The 13,749-nt window shown below is 36.8% G+C and overlaps 1 long non-coding RNA gene across 1 annotated transcript; it reads left to right on the forward strand.

Moving 5' to 3' along the window:
- Nucleotides 1-5,688: 5,688 nt before the first annotated feature.
- Nucleotides 5,689-6,188, forward strand: LOC131654816 (uncharacterized). The gene is made up of 3 exons (XR_009299577.1): nucleotides 5,689-5,781; nucleotides 5,871-5,966; nucleotides 6,052-6,188. It is a non-coding gene; the product is annotated as an uncharacterized LOC131654816 (long non-coding RNA).
- Nucleotides 6,189-13,749: the final 7,561 nt, after the last annotated feature.

Below are 13,749 nucleotides of genomic sequence, written 5' to 3' on the forward strand. Positions count from 1 at the left end.
CCCTCGCGTTACGTCTTATCACGGCAGTGATAACGGCAATTTCAAACCAAATCGTAACCCTCGCGTTACGTCTTATCACGACAGTGATAACGGCAATTTCAAACCAAATCGTAACCCTCGCGTTACGTCTTATCACGGCAGTGATAACGGCAATTTCAAACCAAATCGTAACCCTCGCGTTACGTCTTATCACGGCAGTGATAACGGCAATTTCAAACCAAATCGTAACCCTCGCGTTACGTCTTATCACGTTAGTCCCTTGGCAGTGATAATGGCACCTTCAATTTCAAGTTTCAAATCGTAACCCTCGCGTTACGTCTTATCACGGCAGTGATAACGGCAATTTCCAACCAAATCGTAACCCTCGCGTTACGTCTTATCACGGCAGTGATAACGGCGATTTCCAACCAAATCATAACCCTCGCGTTACGTCTTATCACGGCAGTGATAACGGCAATTTCAAACCAAATCGTAACCCTCGCGTTACGTCTTATCACGTTAGTCCCTTGGCAGTGATAATGGCACCTTCAATTTCAAGTTTCAAATCGTAACCTATCACGTTACGTCTTATCACGTTAGTCCCTTGGCAGTGATAATGACACTTTCAATTCCAATTTCAACCCCAACCATGACTTATTGCGTTAGTCCCTGAACAGCAGTAAGTTATGCCTTATCACGCTAGTTCCCTGGCAGTGATATGAAGCTATGTCTCTTTGCAAGTAGGTATTTATTTCCCTTAATCACAAGGTTTCTCAAACAGTTCTGCAATTGGGTTTATCACGTTAGTCCCTCGGCAGTGATCTTCTTCAAAATTTCATCAAAAACAAACAAGGTTTTATCTTTCTTTTCAGAATTATTAACATACTTCAACTAACAACTAACAATCATGCATCATTCAATTAACATATCTCATTCATACATAACGCATATACATACATCGCTCTCATTTATCTTGAGAAGCTTACTGCATCATACATCGCATGCATCATACCATTGCATAATAGTCAGGTTGCCTCTTTAGGCCGTGTTACAATCAAAGCAAGTGGTTCTTTCGAAAGAATATGCTTCGCACTCTAAGAAAGGAGGGTATTCACCTTGGATGGCATCTTTAAGCCCATCTCCCGCATAACTTCTTCCCAAACAAATGCAAATTTCGGGGCATTCTCAGTGTCCAATCATCTTCCACCTTTAGATCACGATAGGCAGACGTGCCTATCCGACTCTTCAGGTTTAAGAAGATTGAACAGGGGCAGCTGTCATACCCCAAAATTTGCCCTCCTATATTCAATCAAAGGTCCCTCTATGCATCTTCAATGGCTCAAAATTCAAGGGACTGTTCAAAACAACACTCTCCTAATCAAGGGTCTCTCAAAGCTAGGGTTTGCACTTTATCAAAGGATTTTGAATCTCTAAGGCCTCAAATGGATCCCAAGGTGTCTCATATATATCAAAGTATCTCCATGACTATTATCAAGCGTTAATCCCAAGGGATGCTCATTCTATGGCTCAGACGACCAATAATCGACTGTGTTGACCTAAAAGAGATGAACAAATGTAAAGGTTCAAATTAGGGTTTCTTTAGGAGAAAGTCAACTCAACTTTGACTGGTCATAACTCTCACATGGTTTATCAAAAAATTGCCCAACCAAAGCCTATTCTCAAGGAAATTTCATCCTCTACAACTTTGATGTTGGGACCAAGATCAAGAAATGGACCATTTGGGAGATATGGGAAAAAACATTACAGGTCCTCCAAAAAGTCAGTAAAATACACCTTTTGGGTCAAAGCTCATAACTTGAGCATGGAAGCTTCAATTAAGATGAAACCAAAAGGATCATTTAGAGGACACTATAAGCTTTCTAAATTGATCAAGAACACCTCCATAGAGTCAATGTTGAAAGAGATACGGGGCGCACAAGTTGGTCGATTCTCAAGATATACATGAAACCCTAAATGACGAATTTTGGATTTCTTGACTAATGGGCCTAAGACTTCCACTTCAAACGTATTCATGACCTTGTATAAGACCTCTAAATTCATCTTAACCCTTTTATAAATGTTATTCATTATTTATTTACATTTATTTGGATTATATTCATTTAAATACTAAGTAAATTAAGGAAAATAGTAAAATAAATAAATTAAATTGCATGGATCTTGTTTTAACCATATAAAGGCCCAAACCATACCATAAGGAGGTTGAAAATTCGTTCATAAGTGTGGAAGGAGTCTTAGCCAAATTTAGAAAGAAAAGATAACAAAATTTTCAATCAAATCTTCTCCCATAAAAAAAACTTTGTTGATTGGCAATCTTTAAACCCTAATTGTGTCCATATATATATACTAAAACATACTGAATAGAGGGGGGACGAAACCCTAGCCCTTGGAGTCTCCTCAAAAATCCAAAAAATCACATATGAGAGCAAACTTTCGTTTTAGGGTGGGCAGCCACTATCAAGCTTATTCGATCATCTCAATCCACTCCAGAGGGAAGAAAGAGTAAGAATACTCCATTAGCCAAGACCTATAACACTCAGAATATTCAGGTTGTGTTTTACATATTGTTTCTCAATTTTTGTTTTCGTATCTCATACTATGGCATGTTTTAATATGATTTAACTGCATATTTGAGTTGTTGGAATGATTTGGAGAAGGTCTAGATCAGTAACTCGAAGCTTGAACGTAGGGATTGAATTTCACCATTGTTAGGGCAAAGATAAAGCTTGCTTCGGTCTTCACGATCCACGCCGTTCCAGATCCAAATAATAACACCATCAGGTTCGTGACACCTTAATCAATGCATCTGGGTTGCTTTCCGGTTTGTTTCCTTCGTCCTCGCAGGTTTATGGAGAACGCAGCATTTGCTACGAAAACGGCAGCGGATTACCGTAGCTAATCAAAAGCAAGGTCGTAGCTAATTTTAATTGCAGGTTGGAGGTTGAAGACGATACTCGTGGCGGATGATGGTTGGTTGGTCAGCAAGTCAAAATTCCCTCTGTCCACGCACACGGAAGCTAATTGGCCAGTCAAAGCGCTACGGGGACCCACGCGAGTCTGTTGACCTTTGTCCATATGTTAATTAAATTTTATTATATAACATTTGTTTAGTGATTTATTGACAACAAAGGTGAATGGTACATTTGGTAAAGGGAGTGAATTGATAACCGAGACAACCTCAGTTCGATTCCCACTCCAGACATTTATTTTGCAAAAGTTGCATATTATGGTTTCCAAGATAATTCAGCGCTTCCTTTCTCTGCATGATCACCATGCACACTCACCTCATTACCACATGATCTCCTCTCTTCCAGATCTAACGTACCAGGACGAAGGATGCATACCATAGACCCTCAGCTTGCCCACACAGGAATAAAACCAGGTTCTATTACATTTTTATATAATTATATCAAATTTAATATATTTGCCATATAATTTGATTATTTTAGAACTAGGTTAATAATTTAATTAGATTTAAGTTAATGACTTATATATAATTAGGATATAATTATTTAGGATGATTCCCTCGATTATTTTCCACGATTTTTCGACTTACTTATTTAATTAATTTTAATCACAACAAACCCTATAAAAGTTACCCACATATTAGGGTTCGCCCAATCCCATTGGCCACGTGGCCAAAGATATTAAGATTTAATTTATTATTCGTTCCGACTAAATCTATTGGTCGCAATGGTTAATAATCGATTAATTTAATTAATCAAATCCTATAAATTAAAATAAACTTATTTTGCTAAATGGTTTTAACCATCTTATTGGTTACGATGATTAGCATATTTTCCTTTATCAATTCGTTATTATTTGTAATCGAATCTATCGATTATGAGGGATAACGATAAATTAACAAATTAATAATTAAAATACTTCAATTTGCTAAAAGTGATAATCGAATCAATCGATTAAAATTGCCAGCAATTCTTTATTAATCTGTTAACTATGGCGATCAAATCTATTGATCGTTGCGGTTAATAGTGCCATATCAAATCAGGGTTGTACGCCCAAGATATCCAAAACACTTCAAATCAAACTACGGATTTTCATCCTTATTCAAAAAACTACGATAGGCCATTCAAAAAGCCTCAAAACAACTTCAAACCATTCAAACCAAATTCTAAGGCGTATAATCCTGTCCCGAACTACGTTGACTCTGATTCTCCATAAGGAGATACGTAGGCACTTGGCAACAAGGCGAGTCCCCCTCCCTAAAATCTCAATTTTTCCCTTATTCATTTCCTTACCTATAAACTTCAATCGTTTTAGCCACAAACCTTTACCTTAGATTCAAAGCCAATAGGAAAGGGTTGAGGGTGCCTAACACCTTCCCTCGACCTGAATACAGTATCTTACCCTGATCTCTATACTGCGTAGGGTTTCCTATTCGCCCTTCAGAATAGGTGGCGACTCTCTAAAGCTAAATTTTTTAGGCAGGTTGCTACACGGTGGATGTTGTATTAGATCATGATGCGATGCTACCGGTACCTGACATGGTCTCAGAGACGACATTGCTGCGAGATGCAATAGGATCATTTGTTGCATGGCCCTCGGAGCTCATTACCATTAGTGATGAGGTATATTGAAAACGATTATGAATCCTTTAGTTTTCGAATGTCAATTCTAAACCGTTTATTAATTATTTTTTACATTTTAATTTTAGACTGCTCCTATAAAACCCGCAATTAAGGGTAAAGGGATTTTACAGGAGGAGGAGTCTGTTGCATCACTAAAAGAGGTACATTTAAAGTGTTAATATATAATCTGAATCTAAATCTGCATGATTTTATATTTTACCTAACTTATATGATTTTTAGGCATCCGCTCGGGAGTCACAACAAGTGACGCAGCAAGTTCGTAGCGTACCACCCACTGGTCCTCCGAAGATAGCGGCAAAGAAAGGCGGTGCTTTTGTGCCTCGATACCGGACGACGCTCGCAACAATGGTTGATATGTCCGATTTGAAGGATGGTGCTTTACGTGAAATCAATATGGATGAAAGTGTCTTCGGTATTGAATTCAAGTCACATATTGCAATTGATGACTTGGAAGAGATTTTTACGCATGAACAACTAGGCGTCGGTAATATGCACTCATACATTCGGTAATATTCACTCATCCGATATATTATTTAATTAGTCCCACAATATAATTTATTTACACATTTCAATGAAAATAATCTAATGTTTATTATGTTTTTATTTAAGGTTGTTGTATGACAGAGTGTTGCGCGGGACTGTATTGTCTAACAGATTCCGTTTCGTGTCTTCCGCCCATTGCAGCGGAATGGCAATTGATTCGGAACCGGAATCAGTTAGACAACTCTTAGTCGATAGATTCATGTCCACCGGTAATTCAGAAAGTCTGCATCTTTGGGCGTATAATACCCGACCAGTAGGGTTAGTTCTCATTCTTGGTTCATCTAATCTCTGTTTCTTTTGTGTATAGCAAATTTTTCATATAACCTATTGTTTTAATTTATAGAGCACACTGGTTGTTGCTTGCTATCAACCCTATAAGAGAAGTCGTGTATTATCTTAATTCAGTAAATGGTGACTGGACCAATTATCCGGCTATGAAGGAAATTGTTGATTTGTAAGTGGGATCGTTCTAAATATTCGTGTATATTTATATATTTACTTATTTGTGGGATTGATCTAAACATATGCTTTTATATATTTGTTAATTAGATCAATACAAGTGTTCCGAAGTCAACGGGACGCACAGGTATCCCGGACTAAATCAAACAACATTACTTGGATCAAAGTGCAGGTACATTATTTTTCACAATTTTGCTTATAATATTTATGCTACTTGATAAAACAAGACAACTATAAAATCTTATTTGTTTTTCTATGTAGTGTCCGCAACAGCGAAACAGTTCAGATTGCGGATACTTTGTTTTGAGGTTTATGAAAGAAATCCTTCAGGCGAATCAATTAGAGATTCCGCTCACGGTATGAATTTATAACTTAAGATAATTTCATATAATTTATTACATTTAACTAAATATATCATTCATATTATGTTTTTGTTTTGTAGTACCTTGACGAATTCCGTGCTGCTGGGTACCCGAGACTTAAGTTGGAAGAAATCAAAGAGGATTTGTGTCACTTTTATATTAAGCAATTTTTCATGTAGGATTTGTGTCGATTTGAACTATAATATTATTGATGTTGTAATGATTTATATATATAATTTTGGATATTATAATGGTATTATATTAGTATATATATATATATATATATATATATATATATATATATATATATATATATATATATATATATATATATATATATATATATATATTGTCTTACTGATGGCTGAAATTATATCGTCGAAAATATATTACAGGTCGAAAATATTACAGGTTGAAAACATATTACAGGTCGAAAATATTACAGGTCGACTGGGAGGATTAAATTACAGGCTGCACATTAAAATACCTCATTTAGCAACGACAGCGCTTTTAAAAAGCGCTCTTAAAGGTCCACCTACAAAAGCGCTTCTTAGTAAAAGCGCTGCCAAAGAATAATAAAAAAGCATAAAAATTAAAAAAAAACGCAACATACGAAAGCGCTTTTGGAAAAGCGCTCTTATAAGGGGGGCTACCAGAGCGCTTTTTCCAGGAAAGCGCTCTTATAGGGGGGCCTACCAGAGCCCTTTTTCCAGAAAAGCGCTCTTATAGGGGGGCCTACTAGAACACTTTTTCCAGAAAAGCGCTCTTATAGGGGGGGCCTACCAGAGCGCTTTCTGAAGCGCTTTTGTTACCTACGCCAGCGCTGACTTTCACAGTGCTTTTAAAGCCCATAAAAAGCGCTTTTAAAGGGCTTCCGCGTTGTAGTGATTTTGTCAAGTAATTTTTGTATAGGTAGCATATTTGTGCATCTGGACGCGCTCATGTTTAGAATCCATGAATTAATAAGATAGTTACATTGTTCTCATGCATATGTATTGAGATCCGAAATATTATGGACAATAATGGATCCATCAATAAAAGTTAATTTATTTTTGACGTCAAAAGCTCGTTGCAACGGTGAGACCATTAAAGATATTTTGAACCTAGGGCCGGCCCAACCCGTTTAGAGGCCTAAAGCAAATTTTAAAGTGACGTCTTTAAAATATATTTCAAAATATTAATTTTGTAGTTGTTAAGAGTTGAACTAAATACCAATAAGAAAATAGGCCTATATATTAACAATTCAACTACAATAATATATGTAATTCAAATGTCATAATATATTTTTATATCTAAATACAAAAAAATTTGAGACCTTTTTTAAGCTCAAATTTTCGAGGCCTAAAACCCTAGCTTTAGCAGCTTGGCCCTTGGGTCGGCCCTGTTTGAACCATTCAATTGAGGTATAATATTAACATAATTTGAACCTTCACCCAGATGAACATAGTATACCAAATCAATAGAGATGTGAGTTGCAGTGGGGACAATTCGTGGTAGCATGGATCAAAGAAGAATTTGTAAAGAAATCCATAAGAAGAAAAAAACAATGAATAGTTGCGAGTAATACCATATTAGGAAATAAAACTCAAAGAATTTGCAAAAATTTAAGAAATGAGTTAGATCAATGATTTTCTCTTACATTGATCAAAGAAGAACATAGTTTATATACAACAGGAGACTTCGTCATAATTAGTGAGTGTACATCATAACCAACGAACTACACTAGTTACTTACATTACAAGAAAACACCTTCCTAACTAACCAAACAAAAAGTTAACAATCTGTAACTAACTTTTATGCATCAAATAATAGATGGGAGATGCTAATAGTAATAATATATGATAATTTTATATAATGAAGATATTAAAGATAACCACTTTTTGATGATTAAATGAACACAAATAGATCTTGGATTGTATTTTTTTCTCCGAAGTGTGTTTAGAAAAGTCCTGTTGTTAAAAATTATGTTGGAAGTCATCTTCCTCCTAAAACGATTAATCTTTAAACATGATTTAAGTTATGATGTCGCTTGTTGAACATCTAACTCTATATATAAGAGGGGGTGAATTATGGAGGTTTGAAAATAGTTGATTTAAAGAAAAATTGTTTTCGAAATCAAAGTTTGAAAATATTTTATCAAAAATGTTTAAATGATATGTAGCAGAAGTTTAAAGTAAAGAAATTAAATGAAAAATAAGAGAGATAAGTGAAGAGATAACGACGCTAGAAATTTATTTAGGCTTTGTCTAATGAAGTGACAAACTCCTTCTTTAAGAATTGATCTTGAGAATATCTATTATTTGCTTGAGAGACTTTAGAAGGTTAAATCCACTAACCCCTTTTACAAAGAAATGAAGTTTTAAACCTTCTTCCAACCAAACAATAAACTGAAGCTTGAAGCAGTTAGTTTCTAAACCTAACAACGAACAAAACTTCAAGACGTTAGTCCTTAAACCAAACAAATATTTTATACACGATGATCTCGAATCAAGACGGCATTTTTAGTTGACTATCCTTCGAATTGAAGCAAAGTTTTATACAAATAGACCATGAATTGAAGTAAATTAAGGATAATTTTATTTATTTATTTATTTATTATATATTTATATTATCATATGAATTATTGTATTCGGTGTTTTACACTTTGGAACTTTAGTCTCTTTTCTTTTTTTTTTTCTTTTCATAAATATTAATTGTTTACAATTAAATAAGGGTAATGTTTACATATACCTTTAAGAAATCTATAATTAAAGAGTTTGTGTTAAATAAGATTAAAAAAATTATATATCTATAATAGATTTAATACAAAATTTCTAAGATAACTTAACATATTGATAATGAATATAAGTCCAACAAAACTTGAAATTTTCAAGTGTTATAGAATGACTTAATCAGAGTAAGTGTACGTGTGATTTCCGAGAGGATTCTTCATTAAACTTTTCCTCGAAAAAAAGGTGTGAATTTTGTGGTCCAGTTACAAATTTGACATATTGAATACGACATGCACATAATTGCAAGAATTCCACGTTTACACACATAACCAAACCAAGTAAGGATAAGCATTCCATTTAGACGATTGATTATTTTGATTAAAAGTCCAGCAATTCAATTCGTTGAAACCTTCAACACACAACATGTAGCCCAACCGCAAAAGAATGAATCTGTCTCTATCTATATTCCCCTTATAACATTCTTTAATAAATGTCATTATAGTTTGATCCAGAGGGGATTGCTTTATTTTTTATGGAATGAGAAATCCCAGATATGCACAATGGACAAATTTCATATCAGAGACCTAGCAATCAGATTGAAGTTTAGGGTTTTTCAATTTAAAAACTCTAAATTGAAGTTTAGGGTTTTTCAATTAAAAAAACTCTAAATCGGAATTAGGACGTAGTGGTATTTAGATTTTACTTTTGAAATGCAGGTAAAATTCACATTTTTTATTTTTTTACAAGTGAAAAAAAATTATTTAAAAAATAAAATTCCATTAGCATCAGCTAGCTAGCTGGAGAGATTCTAACATTCTAACAGGAGACTCTCCAAAAGACCGGTACACTACATTGTTGAAGTGTAATCGAAATTTAATTTTATTTGCATATTATTTTGGTTTTGCATTTGAGTTTCATTTCACTTGGGTGTTAGTATAAAAACCCAAAGTGAATTTAATTTGGAACAGAATTCACAATTTCAATTTTAAGATAGAAGTTAGTTACACTATTCTCTCTCTCTCTCTCTCTCTCTCTCTCTCTCTCTCTCTCTCTCTCTCTCTCTCTCTCTCTCTCTCTCTCTCTCTCTCTCTCTCTCTCTCTCTCTCTCTCTCTCTCTCTCTCTCTCTCTCTCTCTCTCTTCTCCCTTCTTCATCTTCAATCTTGTGCACCAACAATTGGTATCTAGAGTTCTGATTAAATTCATAGGAAAACAAGAGTGTACGTGAGGCGTGTGTGATTGATTTTGTTTCTTGAATTCGCGTAGAATTTATGACCGAAATTGGAACATAATCACATTTCTTGATTCTACGGGATTGAGAAACACGAGTGTTGGTGAGATCCGAGTGTATTTGCACAAGAACGAATATGAACGGCAGAAACGGTATCTTGAACACAAAGCTTCCAGTATTTGATGGAAAGAATTGGAATCAGTTGATGATTCAGATGTGTGTGTTGTTTGGCGCTCAAGATGTTCTTGATCTTGTCAATTATGGTTACACGTCGGTTGCAGTAGATGCAACGGAAGCGCAGAGAAACGCGCAAAGAGAACTAAGGAAGAAAGACCATAAGGTATTGTTCTATATCCATCAATGAGTGGACACAGATGTGTTTGAGAAGATCGCAGATTCAACAACAGTGAAGGCTACGTGGGACACAGTGGTACGATGCTACGACAATGACACATTAGTGAAGAAGGTGAAGCTTCAAAGTATACGTAAGCCGTATGAGAATCACAACATAACGAATAACGAGAAAGTACCATATTACATCTCCAGAGTGCATGTGGTCATCAATGAGATGAATGGTTGTAGGGAAACGCTCTATGAACAAGTTATTGTTGAGAAGGTACTTAGATCCCTTACACCTCAATTTGATTATATTGTTGTAGCAATTGAACATTCTAAGAACCTTAACACCATGAAAATTGAAGAGCTGCAGAGTCTAGAGGCACAAGAGTTGAGTTTAATAGAGAGAAACTCTGAAAGAGAGGTAGAGCATGCTCTGAAAGTGTCTTATGGTAAGAAGAATCAGAAGTACTCTTGGTCAAAGGCCAAGAAGAGACATGGTGGTTCTCAGAAGTCAAAAGCCTTCAACTCTGATGAGAAGAAACATCATAAGAGAAAGGTGGCACTTGACAAAAGAAAAGTTCAGTGTTACAACTATAATAGGTTTGGTCATTTCGCTAAAGACTATTGGTCGAACAAGGAAAGGAAGCCATAGGAGATTTTGATGATGAACATGTGTTAATCTAATGGTGGATATTTGGTAGACTGGTGGTATATTTGATATTGGTTGCTCAAATCACCCATCTGGAAACCAATAATGGCTGATTAATTTTGATTATAGAAAGAGGACAAAGATCAGATGTGCTGATGATAACTACCTTAATGCTGAAGGAATGGGAAATGTCAAAGTCAGAGTAAAGAATGGAAAAATTGTCCTAATCAAGGATGTGTGGTATGTTCCTGGTATAAAGAGCAATTTGATGAGTGTAAGTCAGCTCAATGAGAAAGGTTTCAAAGTAACTATGAAGAATAATCTCTTGAAGTTGTATGATTCTGATCAGAATCTGATTATGCAATATGAGCAGGGAAGCAACGGAACATTCAAGGTGAATGTGGAGACAGCTGAAACTAAATGCCTTAGCGCAGAAGGTGATGAAGGTAAAAGTGAGTCATGACACAAGAGATTGGGGCATCTGAGTTCTAAGAAGATGGTACATGGTATTCCTAAGTTTGTGAAGCCTGAGAAGTCTTGTGAGATATGCATGAAAGACAAGCAACCTAGACCATTTTCATCAAAAGTGGCTCCAAGAGCAAAGCATGATTTGGGAGTAGTGTATTCTGATATATGTGGACCATTTGAAGTACCTTCACTTAGAGGAAACAAGTACTTTGTGTCTTTATGGATAAGTTCACCAGAATGACACGAGTAGCTTGTCCCTCCCGGGATTTTCATCCAAGTACAAACGCGAAAGTGGCGCGAGAAATAGAGTCGTCATATGTGTCTATTTATCCTAATAGAGGGAAAGGAAACACATAAAAAACCTTGGGGAAGGATAAGCATGGCCAAAGCAAACTAGAGAAACAAGTAATGGAGTCGGTTACGCGAGGAGAAGGTGTTAACACCCCTCACGTCCATCATACTCGATGAGATCCATGTTTGTTGTCTAATCTATGGGTGTGTAAAAGAGTCTATGTCTAAAGCTAAGCTAGGATGCATGCAAAATGTAGGGAAAATAAAGAGTTGTACTCGCATAGGCCCTACCCCGCTGCCTACGTTTCCTTTTTGAGGAATCAGAGATACCGTAGCTTGGCTAACTAGTTTCTGTTTGTTTTGTGTTTTTAGGTGAAAAGTTACATTCACATCCTACGACATCTCGACCTTTGGAGACTTATGTCAGAAAGGTAGGAAGGAAGTAACGTGCTCTTAAGCGTCTTTGAGGCAAAAGAAAAGAAAGAGTGTGGTTTGTGTTTAAACATGCATGAAAAGGAATCCTAATGGAAAGGGAAATATCTACCTAAGTTGGCATGCAAAAGGAAACTACTCTAAGACTAGCAACCTAATGGGAAAGGCAAACACCAAAGTAATATATCACACAATCGAGTGCGGCTTGAAAAGCAAACAACTACCAAATTAGTGACCTAGGGACGGGGGAAAATAAAATAAAACGGGGAGCTTTTAGCCAACATGGTCAAATCGACCGAGGAAAATAAAGCTACTTTGATGGATAGGGGTGTCTATACCGCGGTATCATATCACCGGGTAAATGACGAAAAAAGGGGAAAGCAAAATAATCATGCGTGCATACACGAACATCAGCGTCGGGCGACGCGAGTTAGACAAAATGTGGGGATTTGATTGCAAGATTCTTTTTCCACTTGTGACTTAAGACAAAGATCCGAGGAGGGGTTCAAAAGCAACTGCGTGTAACGCGCACTAACTGAACCAACTTGATGAAACGTGACGGGGGTCAATTAGAACCCTCTCCGCTTTCCTACCAAAGAGGACTTAACGGTGTTGCCTTCGATGAGGTCTTAGGGCACCATTGACTCCTTTCCGCAAGCACAAAGATAAACAAACACAACCATGGCCTCCTAGTGAGGACTTCTGGAAAAATGCTCGCCAAAAAGAAACGGTCCAGACTTCAGTCCTAAGTAAGCAGTAAAATGCGGAAAATAGTAAATCAGTTCAAGGAATCATACCGAACGGAAAACAATCTGTTAATAGCAATACATGTAGAACTAAGAAACCCGTAGATCTCGTAAAAGCTAGCAACAAGTAACAAAAATCGAGTCAGCAATCCGGTGCAAGCATAAGCACCAAAGCATCATCAGTTGCAAAAATAAATCACAACCAACATGTAGTATGCATCAGAAACATCCACACAAGTATCATGCAAGAAAACTAACAATCCATACAAAACACAATATGCAAGTATACGCCTCATAACACAAGGGACAAGAGACAATAACACGCGGAAAGTGGTACCATACACATAAAGTGGAGTACTAAGATATCGTCATATCGACACATGAGAAATGCGGTATCCTACAAATAAAGTGGAGTACTAAGATATCGTCATATCGTCATATTGACAACTTCACCAGATGTCTAGGACTTATCACACTTTCTAATTCTAAGGCTCAGTTAGCCACCTGCCTCCGAACTGACGACACCCCGTCAAACCACGCTTTTTCTCGCTGCTCCGCCGCAGCCACTATCGCGCGATTCCCCGACCGTGGCCTAGCCGCTGAGTCGTGGCTAATTCGCACTTCTTATGTGCGATCGCTCAAAATCGCAGTGGCCTGGCAATGTGTATGCTCCGACGTTGTTGTGGCTTCGTACCGCGCATGCCCCGATGCCGATACGACCTCATGCCGCGTGGCGCGCGCCTTCTTCATTTCTAACCAGGTGTGGCATCGTGCCGCCGAAGGTCAGACGCGACATCACGCCACCGCTTGTTAGGCGTGACATTGTGCCGCCACCGGTTAGACTCGTCATTGTGTCGCCGCCAATTTTAAAAAGGATTCCCCTGGACCCGGTCCAATTTTTTAATTTTTAGTT

This window comes from Vicia villosa, linkage group LG3 (genome assembly GCF_029867415.1).
Source record: "Vicia villosa cultivar HV-30 ecotype Madison, WI linkage group LG3, Vvil1.0, whole genome shotgun sequence".
NCBI lineage: Eukaryota > Viridiplantae > Streptophyta > Magnoliopsida > Fabales > Fabaceae > Vicia > Vicia villosa.